General features: G+C 41.3%; 1 long non-coding RNA gene across 1 annotated transcript in view; it reads left to right on the top strand.

The window, feature by feature from the left end:
* Positions 1–23,421, top strand: part of LOC134299774 (uncharacterized) — a 256,229-nt gene that overhangs the window by 147,024 nt on the left and 85,784 nt on the right. The window lies entirely within an intron of this gene.

Raw genomic sequence — 23,421 nt, 5'->3', positions numbered from 1 at the left:
TATTAGTTAGATTCTGGCCTCTGTGTATGGTTATTGGTGCCTCTGCCGCCTGGGTCGTGACACCTTGTGACTCGAGGGGGGTTACAACATCGCTAAAAACACAAATAATCTCAAAACATCCTACAAAATACACTAATTAAAGCATACTAAGCAACAGGTTGAATAAGTAACAATATTTCCAGCTTGAGCTATTTGCTTCAGCCTGCCTAATGGTGGAGCTGGCCTTGGGATTAGACACATCACTTCTCAATTTGGAACGTACACCCTTGAAAGTATACATAGAATTGGAGCCTTGGCTATGAATTTCATGGTGATGTATCCATACTAAGAGGAAGACAGAATGCTGAATAATCAGTTTCCAACAACGTCTAATCTGACACTGCATTTCAGTGTTCTATCAAATATAATAAAGACATCTAAGTTCTAGGCAGTCCTGCTGGAAGAAAAATCTAGGGAGGCTTATCATACATAAATAAACACAGCAAGCAGTGCTGATTCACAGCAGTATGTAAATTCATATAATAAGAAAGACATGAGTTTGATGACATGTATAAACCCTCTGTGAATATAAGATTCATCCAATGCAAAAGTGAAGCTATTTTTCAATTACAGCAATATGTTGTACATTCAACCATGTGGGGGAGGAGATGAAGGCTGGTTGAATAAAAATACAATTAACTCTATTGCTGTCTTTACTAATTTATACCAGCTGAACATATGGCCCTCTATTTCTTTGCCATAAGCAAATCTGTGGCAAGAATAAAAGCAATCTTCTGAAAGTCCAAACTCCTTTTTTATATTGTGCCTTAAGATTACTAACAGCTTGTATTCTTTTGTGTGTAAAAATATGTGTCCTTGCAAATCTATATTGATGTCTTTATTATGAAAAGCCTACAATGCTAGCAGTGAAAAATCTTCTCTTTGCTGAATGTTTAGAATGCTGAACCTTATTTTTAAGGAGTATCACATTGCACTGTAATAGTACTAATATTCTACCTTAACTGCTGTAGCAGCCTCCTATAGAAGCCTAGGGTTTGCAATTTAGGTATGGGCAGGAGGAATTCTCAGCTGGAGAGCTCTCACTAAACTACATACTCCAGGATTCCACAAAAGGCAGCAACAGTAATTAGTGAAATAAGAGCACTATAGCAATATAGCATGATTTTGACTTTTGTGTATTTTAGTTAGAGAGAACATTGTCTCTAAAACTTCCCCATGGCATAAATCAGATTCTGTATCCAAGTCAGAGCAAATTCATTCAATTCACTGCTGGATTGTATGTCAACATTTATATTACTTCCTCTGAATTAATTGCTCTATTGGGCAATTGGATTCAAGTCCTTGATTCCACTATAAGATTGCCAGGTGAAATACAGAACAGGGGTCTTGTACCTTCAGCAGTAGTATAGAAGAATGAATTTATAGAAGTGGAGATTTACCAATCAATGTGTGATGACTCATGGGCCATGTAGTCCCGTTCCTAGTGCTGTTGTGAATGATGAAGAGGAAAACTTGGGTTTTCCACCATTTCAGCCAGAAAAGGAACTATCCCAGCCAGAAATTGAGCCTTTGCACCTGCAGGAGGCTTGTCTTCCAGAAATCTGCCAAACAAGCCCTGAGTCGAGTTCTCCCCCTTTTTCGCGCCGTAATTATTATCTCCAGCAAAAAGGAGTGCAACAAGCTAATCGCAGGAGTTTGAGAATTGCAGCAAAGCATTCAGATGATTAAGCCTGCTGCCATGAGAAATTTTAGGGAGTCATACATCTGGACACAGAGATTGACTTTCGTTTCTGATTCCCCAGAGAAGTGTTCTCTGGTGGGAAAACGAGGCCTATTTAGGTTCCTTGCTCCCGAAGGAATCTTGCGGAGTCAATTCGTCAGCTACCGGAGCAGCGTGTGTGGACAGCTACTCCTGTTTTCAAGCCTTTGTTCCTGTTCCAAGCCTTCGTTCTCAGCCTTGTTTTCTCCCCGGATCTTGCCTTGTTTCCCGGACCTCGCCAAGTAATTACCACGGATCTTGTTCTTGCTCCTCGTTTTCCTTGTTGCCTTGAATCAAGCTTTGTGTGCCAAGAATCAAGTTATTTCCTAGCCTTGCTCAAGTTCATGGACTAAAGGACCTTGTCATCTCCCCTCACTTGCTTGGCAAGTGAGTGTTTCGGTTATTGGATTACAACTTTGGACCTTAATATTTCATATTGGACATTGCTTTTTTGGACTAATTTTGACCTTTCCTGAAAGGTCTACTTCTGGACTATTTCCTATACTTGTTTTTATTAACTTTATATATTTCCTTAATAAATATATTAGATAGATTCTGGCCTCTGTGTATGGTTATTGGTGCTCTGCAGCCTGGGTCGTGACAGTTTGACTCCGCCACCCTAAGCACCAATTAACCTAGGCCAGAATGTCTACCGGAGCCGGACCGGGGGCCCAACCACTCAGTTACACCATCGACAAGGATGAAGTGGACCGCATCCGTGATAAGCTCAATGCGCAGGAGGGAGAAATAAGGGGATTGAAGGAACGCGGAATCCGTCTCCCGGCCCTGGCGCTGCCAACCAAGTTTACTGGAGAAGCTTCTAAGGTTCATGTTTTCCGTCGCCAATGCCAGGCTTATCTAGAGGCCCGTAATGCCGAGTTTCCCCAAGAAGACATCAAGGTGGCGTGGATCTACAGTCTCCTAGACGGGCCAGCGGCCAACTGGGCGACGGCACTGTTCGACCAAGACTCCCCACATCTAAGATCAGCGCAACAATTCTTGGATCACATTAAGGCGACTTGGGGGATTGAGGACAATTTGGAGGCAGCCGGCCACAAACTCCGGCGCCTCTCCCAAGGGGACAGACCCATGTCCCCGTACATAGCCGAGTTCCGAGTGCTGGCCCATAACACCGGATGGAACGATATAGCCCTCAGAGGACAATTTCGGGAGGGTCTCAACATCGAGATGCTGGAGGAAATCTCCAAGGTGGATCCTCCACACTCTCTTGAAGCACTCATTGATCAATGTTTACGAGCTGAAGTCATGATTGCCAACAGAAGACAATGGATCCGAGGCCAGAGCGGTAGGACCGGAGCGAGACCTCCCGCTCCCACCGGCGTCCAGCCGCGCCCAGTGTGGAGACCCCCGCCACCAGCCCCATACCCCAGAGGAAGCGAGGAGGTGCCGATGCAGTTGGGCAATGTGCGTCCCAGATTAGATGCCGCCGAGAAGGCCCGTCGCCAACGCCTAAATCTCTGTGGGTACTGCGGAAACGGGGGCCACTTTGCCAGAGAGTGTCCAGCCAAAGGGAAGCCCGCCGCTCGTCTGGCGGCGGCGTCCTCCACGGAGACGAAGACGTCTGAAGCGGCTGGCGCACAGCCGGCGGGGGAAGCCAGCGACCGGGCGTAGAGAGGCTCGCCAACCCGGTCATAAAACCCACTCAAGAGCCGCCAACCGGGGTCCTATTTCTTCTAGTGGTCACCTTGTGGTCAGTAAAAAAAGGACCCGTCATGGTCCATGCCATGATAGACTCAGGAGCCACAAACAACTTCATTGACAGAGAGTATGCCGACTCTCTGGGATTACAATATCACGACTTCAAGAACGCCCGTGTGGTGCAAGCCATCGATGGCCGCCCCCTCAAGACAGGTCCAGTAAGCCAGTGGTCGGAACCCACCAGAATGTGGATAAGGGAATACATGGAAGAGATTTCCTTCTTTGTTACCGAGGTTCCCCACTTCCCTGTGATTTTGGGAATTCCATGGCTGACACTCCACGACCCAAGCATCTCCTGGTCCAACAGAGAACTGCAGTTTGCTTCAAAATATTGCCAAAACCATTGCCTTGTAGCCAAGGTATGCCATGCCACGGACGCTGAACCCATCATCACCTTGCCCAAGAAGTACTCAGAATATTGGGATGTATTCAATGAAAAAGAAGCCGAGAGACTACCCCCACATAGACCTTATGACTGTGCCATTGACTTAGTGGAGGGGGCCCCGATTCCGCGAGGACACCTCTACTCCCTGACTGAACCAGAGCAAGAAGCTCTCAGGGAGTTCTTAGAGACAAACCTCCGCAAGGGGTTTATCAGACCCTCTCAATCCCCAGCCGCTTCCCCAGTGATGTTTGTGAAAAAGAAGTCAGGGGACCTACGCTTGGTGGTGGACTATAGAGCATTGAACAATATCACTAAACGAAACCGGTACCCCCTGCCTTTGATCTCAGACCTCTTAGACCGGCTTCGAGGGGCTAAAGTTTACACCAAACTGGATCTTCGAGGAGCTTATAATCTAGTTCGCATCAGGGAAGGGGACGAGTGGAAGACTGCCTTCCAGACAAAATTCGGTTTATTCGAAACCCTGGTTATGAATTTCGGTTTATGTGGAGCTCCCGCAACGTTCCAGCATTTTGTCAACGATATCTTTCAGGATTATCTAGATCGGTTCCTGATTATCTACCTGGACGATTTTTTGGTGTTTTCTAGATCACAATCAGAACATGAGAATCACGTCAGAATGGTGTTACAACGATTGCGGGACCACGGACTTTATGCCAAGTTGGAAAAATGCGCTTTTGATCTACAAGAGGTAGATTTCCTGGGATATCGTGTCTCGCCACTAGGGCTCACCATGGACCCGGCAAAGGTCACAGCAGTATTGGAATGGCGGGCGCCAACCAACAAGAAAGAGGTGCAACGATTCTTGGGGTTCGCGAACTACTACCGCAAGTTCATTCCAGACTTTGCCCGCTGGTCTGACCCAATCACCAGCTGCATCCGTGGGAAACAGCCTTTCCGCTGGACAGATCAAGCAGAGAAAGGTTTCCAGCAACTAAAGAAATTATTCACGTCCCAGCCAATCCTTCAGCATCCAGATCCTGAAACCCCTTTTGTCGTGCAGGCGGACGCCTCCGATGTGGCGATTGGGGCTGTACTCCTACAACCAGTGGGAGATCATCTCCATCCTTGTGCCTTTTATTCCCGTCAATTGACTGCACCAGAGAGAAATTACACTATTTGGGAAAAGAACTTTTGGCCATAAAGGCAGCCTTTGAAACTTGGAGACATTGGTTAGAAGGGGCCAAATATCCCATTGAAGTCCATACTGATCATCGGAATCTAGAGCATCTAAGAACTGCCCGCAAGCTAAATCAGAGGCAACAACGCTGGGCTTTATTCTTTGAACGTTTTAACTTCCAAATTCATTATGTAACCCCAGCCCAGACCAAGCAAGCAGATGCCCTGTCACGGAAACCGGAATACGCTGCAGGGCGCAAGGAGACCTTTGAGTCCCAGCTGCTACAACCCGAGAACTTTGCCACGCTCACAGTGGGAAACACCAAATCCACTCCCATTGAATCAACTCCCTCTACTCCAGGCCCCCTTTGTGCTCAGGAAATCAGGGCTAGTCAGCAAGCAGACGCTTGGGCACAAGACCAACTTCGCCAAGGGCTACGTTTTCCCTTTTCGCTCAAGGATGGGCTACTTTGCTATAGAAATCATGTTTACATCCCCCCAGGACCGGGCAGGGAAAAAGCACTTCGTCTGTGTCATGACTGCAAGCCAGCAGGGCATTTCGGACTATTCAAAACCATGCATTTGATCCTAAGAGACTTCTGGTGGCCCAAGATCCGCAAGGATGTGGAGAAATATGTCAACACCTGCCCAGTATGCCAGCGCTCCAAGACAAGAAGGGAAAGACCCTCAGGGCTTCTGCATCCCCTCCCTACCCCATCCCACCCATGGGAAATAATCTCTGCGGATTTTATCACTGATCTACCACCTTCCTGCGGATTCACCACGATCCTAGTGGTGGTGGACCTTTTTACCAAGTTAGCCCATTTCATTCCCTGTGATGGCCTTCCCACGGCCAAAGAGACTGCAGATCTATTCCTTCAACATGTTTTCAGATTACATGGATTGCCCAAGAGTTTGGTCACAGACCGTGGGTCCCAATTCACCTCTCGGTTCTGGAAAGCACTACAAAAACTATTGGGCATAGACTCTCGTTTATCTTCGGCTCACCATCCCCAAACGGATGGGCAAACTGAGCGCACCAATGCCACTTTGGAACAATACCTTCGCTGTTATGTGAACTACCAGCAGGACAATTGGGTTTCCCTGTTACCGCTGTCAGAGTTTGCCTACAACAATGGGGTCCAGGCTTCAACTAAAGAAACCCCGTTCTTTGCAAACTACGGCTTCCATCCACGTTTCTTTCCTCCTGTCATTGAAACCTCAGAAGTTCCCGCAGCAGAGGACTGGCTGCAGGAACTCACAGCGGTGCAACAACTTTTGCTCCAGCAACTGGACCAAGCCAAGGAGGACTATAAACGCCACGCTGACAAACATCGCCAGCCGGGCCCCGAAATCAAGGTAGGAGACCGGGTTCTTCTGTCCACTCGCTTTTTGCCCTCCCATCGCCCTTGCCGGAAATTAGATGCCCGTTTCATTGGGCCCTACCCAGTGGTGGCGCAACTTAACCCCGTGACTTTCAAACTCCAACTTCCGTGCTCTATGCGCATTCATCCAGTGTTCCATCGCTCCCTGCTCCTTCCGGCGGATGGTGTGCGCCCTGATGCAGACCGGCCGGCCCCCACTCCCTTTTTGGTGGATGGGGAGGAGGAATTCGAGGTTCAGGACATTTTGGATTCTCGCTTTCACCGCCGCCGCCTACAATATCTCATTGACTGGGTGGGTTTTGGCCCCGAGGAACGTTCTTGGGAAGACGCTTCCACAGTCCATGCCCCCGATTTAACCCGCCGCTTCCATCTGACCTATCCCGCCAAGCTGCGGCCTCGCGCCTCGGGGAGAGAGTCCCAGTTTGAGAGGGGGCTTGAGGAGGGGGATAGTGTGATGACTCATGGGCCATGTAGTCCCGTTCCTAGTGCTGTTGTGAATGATGAAGAGGAAAACTTGGGTTTTCCACCATTTCAGCCAGAAAAGGAACTATCCCAGCCAGAAATTGAGCCTTTGCACCTGCAGGAGGCTTGTCTTCCAGAAATCTGCCAAACAAGCCCTGAGTCGAGTTCTCCCCCTTTTTCGCGCCGTAATTATTATCTCCAGCAAAAAGGAGTGCAACAAGCTAATCGCAGGAGTTTGAGAATTGCAGCAAAGCATTCAGATGATTAAGCCTGCTGCCATGAGAAATTTTAGGGAGTCATACATCTGGACACAGAGATTGACTTTCGTTTCTGATTCCCCAGAGAAGTGTTCTCTGGTGGGAAAACGAGGCCTATTTAGGTTCCTTGCTCCCGAAGGAATCTTGCGGAGTCAATTCGTCAGCTACCGGAGCAGCGTGTGTGGACAGCTACTCCTGTTTTCAAGCCTTTGTTCCTGTTCCAAGCCTTCGTTCTCAGCCTTGTTTTCTCCCCGGATCTTGCCTTGTTTCCCGGACCTCGCCAAGTAATTACCACGGATCTTGTTCTTGCTCCTCGTTTTCCTTGTTGCCTTGAATCAAGCTTTGTGTGCCAAGAATCAAGTTATTTCCTAGCCTTGCTCAAGTTCATGGACTAAAGGACCTTGTCATCTCCCCTCACTTGCTTGGCAAGTGAGTGTTTCGGTTATTGGATTACAACTTTGGACCTTAATATTTCATATTGGACATTGCTTTTTTGGACTAATTTTGACCTTTCCTGAAAGGTCTACTTCTGGACTATTTCCTATACTTGTTTTTATTAACTTTATATATTTCCTTAATAAATATATTAGATAGATTCTGGCCTCTGTGTATGGTTATTGGTGCTCTGCAGCCTGGGTCGTGACACAATGGATCTAAAAACATGCATGAACCAATCCGCTAAGTAGTTTACAAACTGCATGCTAATGAGGTCAGACCAGAAGAAGATTTCATAAATCAGGGCCCATGGGATTCAGCAATCCCTACCTCATTCTTTTTTATTACCTTTCTTCTATTTTCTTCATCTGGGGCTTGAAGGGCCTTTTAACTTATTACAAAGGAGGTTCACCACACTAAGGGCCATTCCACATAGCCATATAATCCAGAATATCAAGGCAGAAAATCTCATAATATCTGCTTTGAACTGGGTTATCTGAGTCCACACTGCCATATATTCCAGTTCCAAGCAGATAATGGGGAATTTTATACAGCTGTGTGAGCCTTAGACTCCAGTAGCAGAAAAAGGTCTTCCTCCAATTTTCACATATAGAAAAGCTTGGTAAGAAGTATCTAGGACTAATGAGAATTTTTGCAGCCTGGGACTAATGGTACACAAGATTCACACATAGTTTTTTGTGCAGGAAACATCAAATTTTTCTTCACTTGTGAATTTTGCACAGTAAATGCCAAACTTTGAATAATGTTAAAAGATTGCAGTATTTGAAAAAATTATCAGATTGATTTTCAAAAGCTAAAATTACTCCTTTAAGAAAAAAAAATTAGTGAAAAATTACACCTCTAGTGAAAAGAACATGTTTTTGAGATTTCATTAGTGGACTTGTGCATGAATGGATACATCTTACAAATTAGCAGAAAAAAGAGGTGTCTCCATATGCTGGCAAGTAGCCTGAATTTATTCTTTGAAAAATTGATGCATTCTGGCATTACAAATACATTCTATTCATTAACTGGACTAATAAGCAGAGAGTGTATTTGTCCTCCAGATATTTTTGCTCATGATCTAATTGATGCCTCCAAGACAGTCATCCAATTTATGTAAAGACTGAAATATATTGGGCTTTAAAAGAGTAAATTCAGACCATTCACAAGCACTTGGATATCAGTCTTCCTTTAGTGACTGTGACCTAGACCCACTTAGTCCTTCTTAGACTGATAGACTGAGCACATAATACATTCTGGAATCCACAGATATTTCTCTATAGAAAAAAGACCACATTTGAAATGGGCAAGCAACAAAAAAGGGGGAACTTTTCATTTCTTTTGAATGTGGTATCCCCATGTTTTATGCAATGGTGGTAATAAGTTTAACAAAAATATGCTCCAAAATATGCTCCAAAATGCACTTCATAAAACACACACACAAATACACTCCATAAAACACACAGAAAGTGATGAAACTGGACACAGGCCATCGACAAAGGTGGGAAAGCCTAAGAAGTCCACAAATCTGGACTTTACAATGTGCACAATTTTATTTGTTATATCTTATCAGTTTCTCTCCATATGTGAACAAAGACTATGCCAGCATGTCTAAAAGATTTCATCTGCTACTCTGCCCAAGTTCTACTCATAACTAAAACAAGAAAACATTTTTACATCCCGAAACTACTGAAACTCTCCAACAAGCTTAAAATAAAGCTAGCACTTCATATTTTCAAATAACTGGCAGAAGCAGAAATCTTATGTGGCTTAACATACACTATAAAATATGAGTAATAAACATATTGATCATATATTTCTCTTTGCTGATGAGGCATGCTTGGTGGATAAAACCACAAATCCACATGGATTCGAAGTGCTTAATATAGTTCTCTAAATAACCACTATAAATTCTAATTAAAAAGTATGCTGGACATTTAATAGAGAATTCTAACATATTATTCTAAAGTGTCCTATCATAACGGAATTACAAGTGATATGCTTTTTAAGTGAGGGACAAAGAAGTATTTAAATTCTTACTCATTAACTACAGTTTATAGCAGTGTTTCTCAACCTGTGGGTCCCCAGGTGTTTTGGTCTACAACTCCCAGAAATCCCAGCAAGCTTACCAGCTGTTAGGATTTCTGGGAGTTGAAGGCCAAACATCTAGGACCCACAGGTTGAGAACCACTGGTTTATAGGATTTGGAATGACAGTGATTTCAGTTTTTCTGCCTCATAATATAAAATGTGAATAATGACTCCTTTTCAGTAATTGGAACTGACACCCAAATGAAACTGATCATTTCTCTAACTGTGTTCAAATTAAGCCAGAGCAATGGAGCTTTTGTCATGAATGAGATCCATCAGCTTGTTAGATTTCTAAATTCACTGTTTAAAGGGAAACATTCATCAGACTATGAAAAAAAATTTTTGGCCAAAGGTGAGGTCACGAATGACTAGAAATTAAATTATGAGGAATGCTAATTCAGCTATTTTTGTTGGCCAAGATGATGCTATATGCATCTTTTTTCAATATTTATTTGTTAACAAATTAAACCATTACACTGAATGAATCTCCATAATGAACTTTCACTAAACCTAGTTTCAAAAAGAAGGTTATCCACTGACTACAAATATCAATAAAGGAGGAGTTAAGTATAGAAGTACCTGATGTGTTGAAAAACTCAAGATTGCTTTGGAACCAGTGAGAGTCTATACAATGGCATTGACTAGTTTTGCTGAAACTCCTGGCTCAGCTCCTGGCAAAAATGATTCTACCTGTCTACCTTCCAAGATGAAATAATTCCACATATACTTTAAAATATGAATTATTTTTGACCCTCCTGGAAATCCACTCTTTTAAAGGGTTTTTTAAAATAGGTTTTTATTCTGCTTTTGGCAAAAATGTCAGTCTTCTTTCATATCCATGAATTGTACATTATGTAGACGAAGGGTGCATATACCCTGTCGAATTCAATGCAGTCTGATACTTTTCATTTACTCAGTGTAATATGATTATTTTACTACCTTTAGGTTGTCCTTCACTATGATACCAAAATGGCCCCCTCTTTGCTTTTCATCCATTAGCAAGTAAAGACTTTTATTTGTAACTAGCTGTGCCCGGCCACGCGTTGCTGTGGCGAAGTATGGTGGTATGGGAAATAAAGTATTGAGGAATTGGTGGTAGTGAAGGTCAAGGGTCAAGGTTTTCCCCTGACGTTAAGTCCAGTCATGTCTGACTCAGGGGGTTGGTGCTCATCTCCATTTCTAAGCCGAAGAGCCGGCGTTGTCCGTAGACTCCTCCAAGGTCATGTGGGATGACTGCATGGAGAGGTGTTACCTTCCCGCCGGAGCAGTACCTATTGATGCACTCACATTTGCATATTTTTGAACTTCTGGGTTGGCAGAAGCTGGGGCTAACAGTGGGGGCTCTCTCCGCTCCCCCAATTCAAACCTGTGGCCTTTTGGTCCAGAAGTTCAGCAGCTCAGCACTTTAACACGCTGCGCCATCAGGGGATATTATTTCCTAAAGGTTGTGAATATACAATATTTCTGATTGGGTTTTTTTTTTGTCTGTTGGAGGCAAGTATGAATGCTGCAATTAGGAAAAATGATTAGGATGTAATGGCCTTGCAGCTTTAAAGCCTGGCTGTTTCCTCCCTGAGTTAATTTTTTGTTGGGAGGTGTTAGCTGGCCCTGATTGTTTCCTGTGTGGAATTCCCATGTTTATTTACTGTCCTGGTTTTAGAGATTATATTGTTCTGCATTATTCTATCCCAGTAATTATTTCATATTAAAGAAGAATCTCACTTATCCAACATTCGCTTATACAATGTTCTGGATTATACAACGCAGTCTGCCTTTTCATAATCAATGTTTTTGTAGTCAGTGTTTTAAATTCATTGTGATATTTTAGTGGTAAATTTGTAAATACAGTACAGTAGAGTCTCACTTATCCAACATAAATGGGCCGGCAGAATATTGGATAAGCGAATATGTTGGATAATAAGGAGGCATTAAGGAAAAGCCTATTAAACATCAAATTAGGTTATGATTTTACAAATGAAGCACAAAAATATCATGTTAAACAACAAATTTGGCAGAAAAAGTAGTTCAATACACAGTAATGCTATGTAGAAATTACTGTATTTATGAATTTAGCACCAAAATATCACGATATATTGAAAACATTGACTACAAAAATGCATTGGATAATCCAGAACATTGGATAAGCGAGTGTTGGATAAGTGAGACTCTATTGTAATTACTACATAGCATTACTGCGCATGGAACTACTTTTTCTGTCAAATTTGTTGTATAATATGATGTTTTGGTGCTTAATTTGTATAACGATTACCTAATTTGATGTTTAATAGGCTTTTCCTTAATCCCTTCTTATTATCCAACATATTCACTTATCCTGCCGGCCTGTTTATGTTGGATAAGTGAGACTCTACTGTATATTTCTAATCTTATATTATCTGCTTAGAACTGGATTATATGAGGCCCCTTCTTCACAGCTGTATAAAATGCACACTGAAGTGGATTATATGGTAGTGTGGAGTCAAGATAATCCAGTTCAAAGCAGATAATATAAGATTATAAATGGGTTATATAGCTGTGTGGAAGGACCTTGAGTCTACACTGCCATATAATCCAGTTCAAATCAGATAAACTGTGGAAGAAGTCTAAGTGAGGCCTACATCGGCCTGTCCCCTAACTGAAACCTGGCTGTCCCTTGGTTGCTAGGCAACGAAGTGGGCAGAGATTAGCCCTCTAAACTGGCAGCAATTGGATAAAAACAATTATTGCTCTCGCTCTAATTAGGACTTTATTTTTCTTTTCTTTTTGTTGTATCAACCTTGAGGCGTGGATGATGGGTTGTGTTGTCAAATTTCGAGGTTGGGGGGCCTGTAGTTTTGTTGTTTTGTCCACTGCCCTGATGCCATCACTCTTTTATATATATAGATGACAGTTTTTAAATAAGGGTCTTTAAGAGTGCTGCATCATTTTAATTGTACTGACTGAAACTGCCTTATTATTTGCCTGTTTTAAATTATTTAAATATTGTTGAGATGAAATTTTATTTCAATATTAAGACGTTTGCATAGTGTCATCATTTTAATTTTAAAACACTTGAGTCCAAATTTTGGGGGGAAAGCAGGATGTAAATGAATCAATTCATCTGCTCTTTCAATTCACCAGCCTTGACTGCACACTTCATCTTATCTTCACAACAAATCAGAGATTAATGTATCAAGAGCTTATACATATGACACTGCCCCACATATTGTATTAATGTTATTTGGAATACACACAATACATACTACCTATAGAAATGAGCACAAATTAAATGTTCAAAACTGGCAGTCCTTTAGTATACCATGTAGCAATTAGCGATGACATTTTAATCTCTTGCACACCTGATAGTCAAGTCTAATAACACAATATGAGCTTCACTTTTCAGTTGTACCTTTGTACTTGCGAATTTGACTTTTGCAGATTTGATTAGTCATGGATTTTATTTAAAATGTTCTCTCTAGGAATACCTAGATTCTCTAGTATGACTTCATGGTCAACTTCCTCCAGTCATGTTGGAGGACCTAGAGATGCCTAGAGAGAAAACTTCTATATAAATCTCCAAGTCCTCCAATGCAATTCTATGATCAGTTTCAAGTACGAGGAGCCATGTTGGTGCAATGGGTTAAACTGAATTGCTGACCTGAAGAGGAGAAGATGGGGTGATGGTGACAGGGGATAGGGAAAAGGCAGAACTGCTCAATGCCTTCTTTGCCTCCGTCTTCTCACAAAAAGAAAGCCATCTTCAACCTCAGCAACATGGAATGGACGAAGAATTGGGGGAAATCCAACCCCAAATAGGGAAACAAGTTGTCCAGGAACACCTGGCCGCTCTAAACAAATTCAAGTCCCCAGGGCCAGATCAGCTACATCCAAGAGTATGAAGGAACTAGCGGAAGTTATTTCAGAACCACTGGCAATTATCTTCAAGAGTTCTTGGAGAACAGGAGAAGTCCCAGAAGATTGGAGGAGGGCGAATGTGGTCCCTATCTTCAAGAAGGGAAAAAAGAACGACCCAAACAATTACCGTCCGGTCAGCCTCATATCGATACCAGGCAAGATTCTGGAAAAGATCATTAAGGAAGTGGTCTGCGAACACTTAGAAACAAATGCGGTCATTGCTAATAGTCAACACGGATTTACCAAAAACAAGTCATGCCAGACTAATCTGATCTCTTTTTTCGATAGAGTTACGAGTTGGGTCGATACAGGGAATGCTGTGGATGTAGCCTACCTGGATTTCAGTAAGGCCTTTGACAAAGTCCCCCACGACCTTCTGGCAAACAAACTAGTAAAATGTGGGCTAGACAAAACTACGGTTAGGTGGATCTGTAATTGGCTAAGCGAACGAACCCAAAGGGTGCTCACCAATGCGTCGTCTTCATCATGGAAAGAAGTGACAAGTGGAGTGCCGCAGGGCTCCGTCCTGGGCCCGGTTCTGTTCAACATCTTTATTAATGACTTAGACGAAGGGTTAGAAGGCACGATCATCAAGTTTGCAGACGACACCAAACTGGGAGGGATAGCCAACACTCCAGAAGACAGGAGCAGAATTCAAAATGATCTTGACAGACTAGAGAGATGGGCCGAAACTAACAAAATGAAGTTCAACAGGGACAAATGCAAGATACTTCACTTTGGCAGAAAAAATGGAAATCAAAGATACAGAATGGGGGACGCCTGGCTTGACAGCAGTGTGTGCGAAAAAGACCTTTGAGTCCTCGTGGAAAACAAGTTAAACATGAGCCAACAATGTGATGCGGCAGCTAAAAGAGCCAACGGGATTGTGGCCTGCATCAATAGGGGTATAGCATCTAGATCCAGGGAAGTCATGCTCCCCCTCTATTCTGCCTTGGTCAGACCACACCTGGAATACTGTGTCCAATTTTGGGCACCGCAGTTGAAGGGAGATGTTGACAAGCTGGAAAGCGTCCAGAGGAGGGCAACTAAAATGATCAAAGGTCTGGAGAACAAGCCCTATGAGGAGTGGCTTAGAGAGCTGGGCATGTTTAGCCTGCAGAAGAGAAGGCTGAGAGGAGACAGGGCCGGGCTGTGGCGCAGCTGGCTAGTAACCAGCTGCTATAAATCACTACTGACCGAGAGGTCATGAGTTCGAAGCCCGGGTCGGGTTAAGCCTCCGACCACAAAAAATAAATAATAATAATAATAAAAAAATAGCTCCGGCTTGCTGTTGACCTAGCAGGCCCCAAAAGACAGTTGCATCTGTCAATTAGGGAAAATTTAGGGACACTTTATGCGGGAGGCTAATTTAACGAATCTACAACACCATAAAAACTGCTCACGAGAAAAAGAAGAGGAAGAACAGCCACCAATGGACGGTGAAGCAACAGCTCCCCCTGTGGCCGGAAATTGTGAAGCTGGAAAGACGTTAAAAAATGCCTGTCAAGGACAGAACACCACAAGGTTCAAGATAACAGAGTTTATTGGATTACAGAACTCAAAAATGCCCGTAAAATACAAGGGCCAGGCAGTATTAACCTTTAGGAGCAAAAAGGGGCAAGGAAAAACGTTCAAAAGATAAACCGGATTAAACCGGAGTTTAATCCGGGTAAAAACAAACTGCTTGCTTCAGCCTGGGGATAAACAAAACAAAAGCCGAGGAACAAAAGATACAAAAGAATGCAACTAATTGGCAGCAGATTCCTCTCTGCTGCCAACACTGTGCTTAGAGTAACTTGCGTCGCTCCCACACACACAGCAGACAGGATTTCCAACACGAACAGATCAGCCAAGGATTGTAGCAGTAGAGTAGACCCAGTTCCTTTCCGTAGTTCAAAGCCAGAAGCAGACGTTTGTAGATTCCAAGTCCAAGAAGGGGGGAAGACAAGCCGTGGTCAGTTCAGTCCGAGTTTTCAAAACAGGAGATGGCGTCCGTCAAGAAGACGACGGAAGGTCAAGCTAATAAGAGTAAGCACAGGTTTGCACAAACAAATGCCCACACAATTCCTCCCGCCGTCTGACCCTGAATTCCAAAACAACTTACGTCTCAGCACAGGAAAACACACCAGTCTTCAGGAAAGCGTCCCACACAGATCCCAAGCGTTCGTCCAGATTACCTTGCCCAACGCAATTTGCAATTGCTCCCAAGCCCCATTTTATGCCAGTTACAAATCCTCATCACTGTCAGCTGTCCTCCTTAACCCGGGCGTTTCCTCATCACTTTCCTCATCAGAGCTGGAACACCTCTGACTACGCCCCACAGCATCTCCAGCTGTGGATCCCGTCCCATCCCTCCAGCTAAGCCATGGGTCTAATCCTGAAGGTCCCCATTCATCTTCTATCTCATCATGACCAGTGGCACCCAATTCCTCCCTTACCCGAGTCCAATCCATCTCATCCTCCTCCGAGCTAACCAGCCCCTCCTCCATTCTCTCCGTAAACCCCTCAAAAGACTCTTCGTCAGATGGTGCTGCAAAAATGTCTCGCAGTCTTTTTCTTTCTTTCTCGCTCCTCGAGAGTATCTGACTCTCGAGGAGTCTTACGCCCACGTCTGTCAGTAACAGAGCCATGAGGCTCAATCATAACAATGCCTCTGTGTCTGTCTAAAACTGAATGTTGTTTGTCTATTGGCATTGAATGTTTGCCATATATGTGTTCATTGTAATCCGCCCTGAGTCCCCTTCGGGGTGAGAAGGGCGGAATATAAATACTGTAAATAAATAAATAAATAAATATGTGAGGGGAAGTCATAGGGAGGAGGGAGCAAGCTTGTTTTCTGTTGCCCTGCAGACTAGGACATGGAACAATGGCTTCAAACTACAGGAAAGGAGATTCCACCTGAACATCAGGAAGAACTTCCTCACTGTGAGGGCTGTTCGGCAGTGGAACTCTCTCCCCCAGACTGTGGTGGAGGCTCCTTCTTTGGAGGCTTTTAAGCAGAGGCTGGATGGCCATCTATCGGGGGTGATTTGAATGCGATTTCCTGCTTCTTAGCGAGGGGTTGGACTGGATGGCCCATGAGGTCTCTTCCAACTCTACTATTCTATGATTCTATGATTCTAAGACCTGAAGGTCAGTGGTTTGAATCCATGAGACGGGGTAAGCTCTCATCTGTCAGCCACAGCTTCCCATGTGGGAACATGAGAAAAGCCCCCCACATGATGGTAACACATCCAGGTGGCCCCTGGGCAATGTATTTGTAAATTGTCAATTCTCTCACACCAGAAGTGACTTGCAGTATATTCTCAATTTACTTCTGACATGATAAAAAGTACAAGTTGCCATAGAGTCATGCTGGAAGACCTACACATGCCTAGAGGCATTTTTCTCATGTAAAAAAGAGTATTTTTTGGTGGTTTTTCACTTTCATGGTTGTCATGTGCCCCTAACCTCAGAGAATATTGAGGTATGACTTATTTACATTAATTTAAACACTGAGTGGTAGAAATTCCTTCTGAATACATTTATTCAAGAGGTTATGAACATATTTAAGACTTGTCTTTTAAAAGGTTCAGTGCACTAATTTTCCATGGGAATAGGATGAGCACCATTCTACAGTGTGGCCCATTGTGTTTTACTTGATCTAATCTTCCTGAATCTTAGGACCAGTGGTTCTCAACCTGTGGGTCCCCAGATGTTTTGGCCTTCAACTCCCAGAAATCCTAATGGCCGGTAAACTGGCTGGGATTTCTGGGAGTTGTAGGCTAAAACACCGGGGGACCCACAGATTGAGAACCACTGCTTTAGACAATATAGCAATTCTATTTTATGTATAAAATAAAATGTATAAATTTTGAAGATGAAAGTACCTCACATTTGTGTTGGACTAGCTGCTAAACTGCTTTACATTACTATGCATATAGTTCTCCTGATCCTTTTCACTCACATGATGTGGAAACATAGTGCATTTTGTTTTCTATTGATTATAGGACTATATGAAGCTCAGGGTAACATTTTGAATGTGAACTACAGTAGGACTACATAAAAATGAAGAACTCCAATGCTACATGATATTCAAACCAGATGTGTTTTCAAACTTTGACCTCTCTAATGTCACACTGTTTGTTACTGTTTGACAATTGAAACAAGTTTATTGTCTATAAATGCCATGCATATGATAACAATTTTGCAATCTCTGATACCAACCTTTGTTCATAGTTCACTGAAGCTTTTTAAAGATACACTAAAAGGGCTGTGCAATATTTGAAACATTCAGAGTTTTTCTGCTTGGCAAAAGAAGTTCCACATTTTACTGTCTTGAAGTTCTCAAACTGCTATCTTCCAATCAAAATGTAATTTTGCAGTACCCATGAAACACAGAATCACACATTTTGTCTAAAAGTGATGGATTACAGATTGCCTTTTAAAAGTAAAGGCAGTCACAAATAACCCATTAATAATTGTCATATAAAATCTTTATAACAAAAAGGAGTGCACAATGAGTTTATATACAAGATGAAAAAAAAAAGATCATCAGGCTTAGGGACTCTTGATACCAGACTGCAGCTAATAATTAGTGGAGAAATAGAGTGAAATAAGAATGATCAGACACATACTTTTTCACTTCCTATGGGTTTCCATCAGTAAAAAAAAAAAGGGGGGGGTGAAACTTTTTTTTTAGTGAATCATAAAGAGTAGTTCCATAACGCAAAATAATTTAGAAATCAGGCTCCATCAATAAACTTCAGTGGACACTCATGGGTATTTGGTTAAACAGTTAAAATTCATGAGTAAACCAGGGTTTTTTTAACCTGAAATTTTGGGGGGGGGGGATTGAACCCCTAACCCTGCTGGCTACAGCCCTGGTATCCATAGTTCTAAATGGTGGCTTCCATGTTAGCAACAAACAGTGAATCTACTCAAGGATTTAATCTGATAGCTAATGTAGCTATCCAAGTTGCTGAATCTATTTTGGATTTCTTCATTGACAAAGAAGCTATTGTTTCCCTGTAATCTAGGCTCCAGAGAGACATATATAAGAAAAAGAAATCAAGAGAATCAGAAAAAAACTCAGTAAATCCAAATATATAATTGCAACATGCAGAAGCAAAACACTTTTCAAAACAACAACAGATGAACAACAAGCATCAATTACAAGAGACCTGCAATAGTCACTGGAAATCAAACAGCAAAAAGCAGAATTCTAAGGTTTAAGAGACAAAATAGGAAATATAATGGTCAGTAATGCATAAAGATAATTAAAATGCTAAAGAGATGAAAAAATAAGGAGGGCACCTCTCCAGGGCTTGTAGAAGACTTTTCACAACTGAGGATGCTCCACTGACAAGGCTAATTCATGAGTAATTCTCAGCAGTTCTAGCGTTTGGATGCTCATGAAACAAACTACTCCACTAAAAGTAATCTTTTATGTTCCAGAACCAAGTGAACACTTGAAATTAAACTAAATCTCCTGATGTATTACTGCATTGTGTTTTGCTTGTTTCAAACTAATCAAGTGGTCTAAAGTCAGCAAAATCTTCTGGAGGAAAATAGAGATTCAGTTGCCAGATTATGAGATGATGTGAAAAACCCTGTTTCCCAATATATATGCTACTTAAACTTCTGTTTCATTACAGTGATTCTGCTGAGTCCGAATATTCTGTTAGCGCACTGATAATTCAAACAGTATTCTTAGAGAATACAAAGCCTCTTTGCTCTGAAAAGTGTGATTTTCATCTCTGGGAAAGAACTACTTTTAAACTGTATTGCTTTTCAAGGCTGGTTAAAAATAATAGTAGAAAATGTATTTTATAAGGTGTTGTAGCAGAGGAGGATAAAAGAGGTATGCAATAAAATTAGAAGTCGAATTGTGATTTTATTTTTAGCAAGCCTAAATCCTCCTCCACCCACACAATTTTTGCTTTTCTTTGAAATCTCTGTTTTAGTAATATTCCAAGATAATTTTGAATGTGACTATATATACATTCAAAATACACATACACATACATATATTCTGCCATATGCAATTAAAAGTAATGCTTAATTTTGCTTCACTGTGGTTTAGGTAGTTGATCCTTTCAGGAGACATTGGTCAGAATAGCACTGATGAATTCCACAAAAACATTATACCACAGATAGGAAATCAGCCATAGATTTCATTTAGTCACTTCACTAGAACTGGTATTCAAGTTAGCTCTGAGGAGGAGTATCAGGATTTTCTGTGCCTCTGTGTTGGTGATTAAGAACACTCACTACTCATAAGCATTCTTATTAGCATTCTGTTAGTGAATTATTGTGACATAAGTTGGATTTATGTCTTCATAGCTTAACTTCATGGTTTTTACATAGGCCAATGACCAAATCCTCTCCAAATTTGCCTTGTAGGTAGCACACTTGTTCCTATAACATAATTATTTGCATATTGTTGGTAAGTAGAGAGTAAATGGGAGATATGCTTAGTTATTTTATTTGGTAGTTGAACATACTGCAAGGATCTAATCTTCAGAGAGTTTGCAAGGACCAGAGATTTCTGTAGATGCCTACAGGAACTAATATAACTGAAAGAAAATAGCTAGACACAACTCCACTAATGCCTTTCTATCCTGTGTTGGGGATCTTCACCACTTCTGCACAGAGAATCATTGGTTGCCCTCTCCCCAATTTATAGGTCAGTGGTTCCTAATTGTTGGGCCTCCAGGTGTTTTGGGTTTCTACTCCAACAATTCCTAACAGCTGGTAAGAGGGCTGAGATTTCTGGGAATTGAAGTCCAAAACACCTGGAGGCCCAAAGGTTGGAAACCAGTGTTATAGGTCCCGCAGCCTTAAGAAAGCTCAGAGCATTCTTGGGGATCCATCTCCAATATATCCTTTTAAAAAATGATTACCATCTGTCAGATGGTACAGGATGACAAAGGCAAAGACAAACACAAACAGACTGAGAGACAGCTTTTATCCTAGAATGGTAACCATATTGACCTCTATTGATGTGGCATTGGGGGCGGTATAGTGGTGGTAGGGATGGGTGTGGTGGTTTGTGATGTATGCTGGGAAAAGCATTTAATTTTACAATGTTCAATGACAATAAAGTTATTATATTCTTACTAGGTAAATTTGTGGGATAGGATTGGCTTCAGAGATGTACTTATGAGATACACGCTCATCCTTTGATAGCAGATCTTGGTCCTTATGTGTAACGTCTTTAAAAACAGACTAAATTTAAGATTTCATTAACCTAAGAAGGATAACAACCTTTAAACATTTTATATCATCCAATTTTATTGTACAATTTCTTCAGCCCACTTTTAATATCTACACAACAATGATGTAGATAGCAGGACACAAAAGACTGGAATAGGGAAACAAATCTTCAATTATTTCATTCTGGATGGCAAGGACAAATATTACTTTATGGCAGTGGTTCTTAACCTGTGGGTCCCCGATGTTTTAGCCTTCAACTCCCAGAAATCCTAACAGCTGGTAAACAGGCTGGGACTTCTGGGAGTTGTAGGTCAAAACACCTGGGGGTCCACATGCTGAGAACCACTGCTTTAGGGTTTTTTCCTACCACAGAAGAAAAATTAATATTTTTCTGAAGTATTCTCCCCTTATTTAGATGTCCCAAAGTATTGCATGGCACAAAAAACCCAAATGTTAGTATATTACAACGGTGTAAGAAAGACATGGAACATCACAACACCCTTTTGATTTGTTGTATAGGTCCTCTCCAAGATTCCTGTCCACGTTCTTGGGCTGTACAAAAGTAAAGTATTCATTATCACTGGACATAATATGAAGTATGAATTTATAATTCCCATATATATTAAGGAATTGTTTTTTGTGTCTATGGTTCCCATTTGTAAAACATGACATATAATAACCTGCCTCTTTAGATTAGCTACCATGTAACATAAAATAGCTCAAAGACATCCTGCTGTCCAAATCCTTGCTACAGAGAAGACTGTGACCATGGTGACACCATGTGGTTGAGTCATTGTTAAATTTGACCCATAGTTCAACAGTTATGCCAAAAAGTGTGAGTATCAATGCAAGAGAGAAAGTATCAGATAGATATATCAATTTCAGTCTTTTAAAAGTATGTTTCTTCCACCAACTCTTCTGCACTTTTCCTTACCTCTGCCCCATATCCCATTGCTCTCATATTTTCCCCTCAGCTTTACCTTAAGTGGAAACTTTGTCCATGTTCATAAGAATATGGAAATGTTCCAAAATAACATTTGTTGAGATGTACTGAGATTACTCCCTAGAGCACCTGAAAGAAAATCAGATATATTTGGCATAAGATCTGAAATACAAGGTCATTATATGGACTATTAAACGTTTGATAATATAGACTAATAAAGATGTTGGTGGAACCAGATCACAGATCACATGTTTCAGAGAACTCATAAGATGTATTTCAGGTGACTTCATTCAGAGTGAAATAATAACCAAAGCTATTGTATGCAGGCTTGCCGAAACACGTATTTCAGACAAAAAGTGCATTCAACCTTGAAAAGGAAAATGTATCTAGAATCGTTCTATTTTCTTTTGTTGTATACAGTTCTCTTCCTCTCTGTTTTGAAATGGGAAGTATACCAGAGCATCCAGTCTTTGGAGATGAGTTTGCAGAGAGCCAATTCATCTCCTACAACCTTTATGGGTGGATTGTGAGCTTTCAACAAAAATGTACATCATGGAGATTCTGCTCCCATGTTTTAAATGACTTTTCTGTATTAGATTAGTAGAACACTTCATCAACTACCTTGATTTTGCCAGCACATGATCCAATGGCAGCAAGTTTACTTTTTAAAGCCATATCTCATGAATGCACACATAACACACATCCATCAAGCAAATTGGCAGAAAAAACATTGGAAATGTGAAAGCTGTAGCAAAAAGGTGACAAGCACATAATACTGTTACAAAATGTAGAAATGGAAAAATGGAATAACAGAGAATTTCTATTACATTTGTTCATCTTCAGACCCTAGAACAGGCAATGGGAAATGTCAATATGTGCATTGAAACAAGATGGAACACATTATTTTACATACGTGTCATAACAATATAATCCTACACACGTATAGTAAGAAGTTGTTCTAGTATTATAAACAAGGCTCACTTTGAGTTAAGTAAGTTGAGGAGTGTAGCCTCAAAAAAGTAAGCAAAGCAAGGTAAAATAAAATAAAATAACTTTTAACAAATTCTGCCAATATAAGATTTTTTTTCATGCCAGGCCGATATTTCCTTAGCCACATCTTTCTTCTCTGGTCCAACTAGTAAACTAAGAAAGAGTTATACCACCGGAATTGTAGGTGTGATTGTATTAACTTTAATAATGCTGTATGTAATTGTTCTGCCATATGAAAAATATGACCCATATTAAAAGATCATGAAAAATAAGGCAAACCTTATTATAACTTTTGACTTAATATTACCACTGTATGTATTGAGCTGATTAATGGTTATAGTACAATTTTTGTTAAAAAAAATCTTAAGTATATCAAAGGTACACTTTTATTAAGGATTATATTTTTTAAAAATATATTTCTTAAATATATGAGATAAGTAACATCTGACAGGGCTCAAATTAGTACATTGTGATTTGTGTATTTTTAAATATGAAAAGCTCATTCTGACAATTTATATACATACCATCTCTTCCCAAGAGTGAGACTTATAAGAACTAATTAACTTGTACTTAACATTTCATGTTAAATACAAGTTGTAATCATGTTTTTAAAAAGGAGCTATTCTCTATCATTTCTTATTGCATATTCCAGAATATTAGTATAGTACTTGAATATCTATGGAATCTATTTTTAAAAATTCTATAATTTAAAAGAAAGGAGAATTGGTAAAGAAAAATGAAATGGGAGGACATACTATGTGGATTTTT

Source organism: Anolis carolinensis, chromosome 5 (assembly GCF_035594765.1).
Source record: "Anolis carolinensis isolate JA03-04 chromosome 5, rAnoCar3.1.pri, whole genome shotgun sequence".
NCBI classification, from domain to species: domain Eukaryota; kingdom Metazoa; phylum Chordata; class Lepidosauria; order Squamata; family Dactyloidae; genus Anolis; species Anolis carolinensis.
This window is presented reverse-complemented; position numbering and strand designations above follow the sequence as displayed.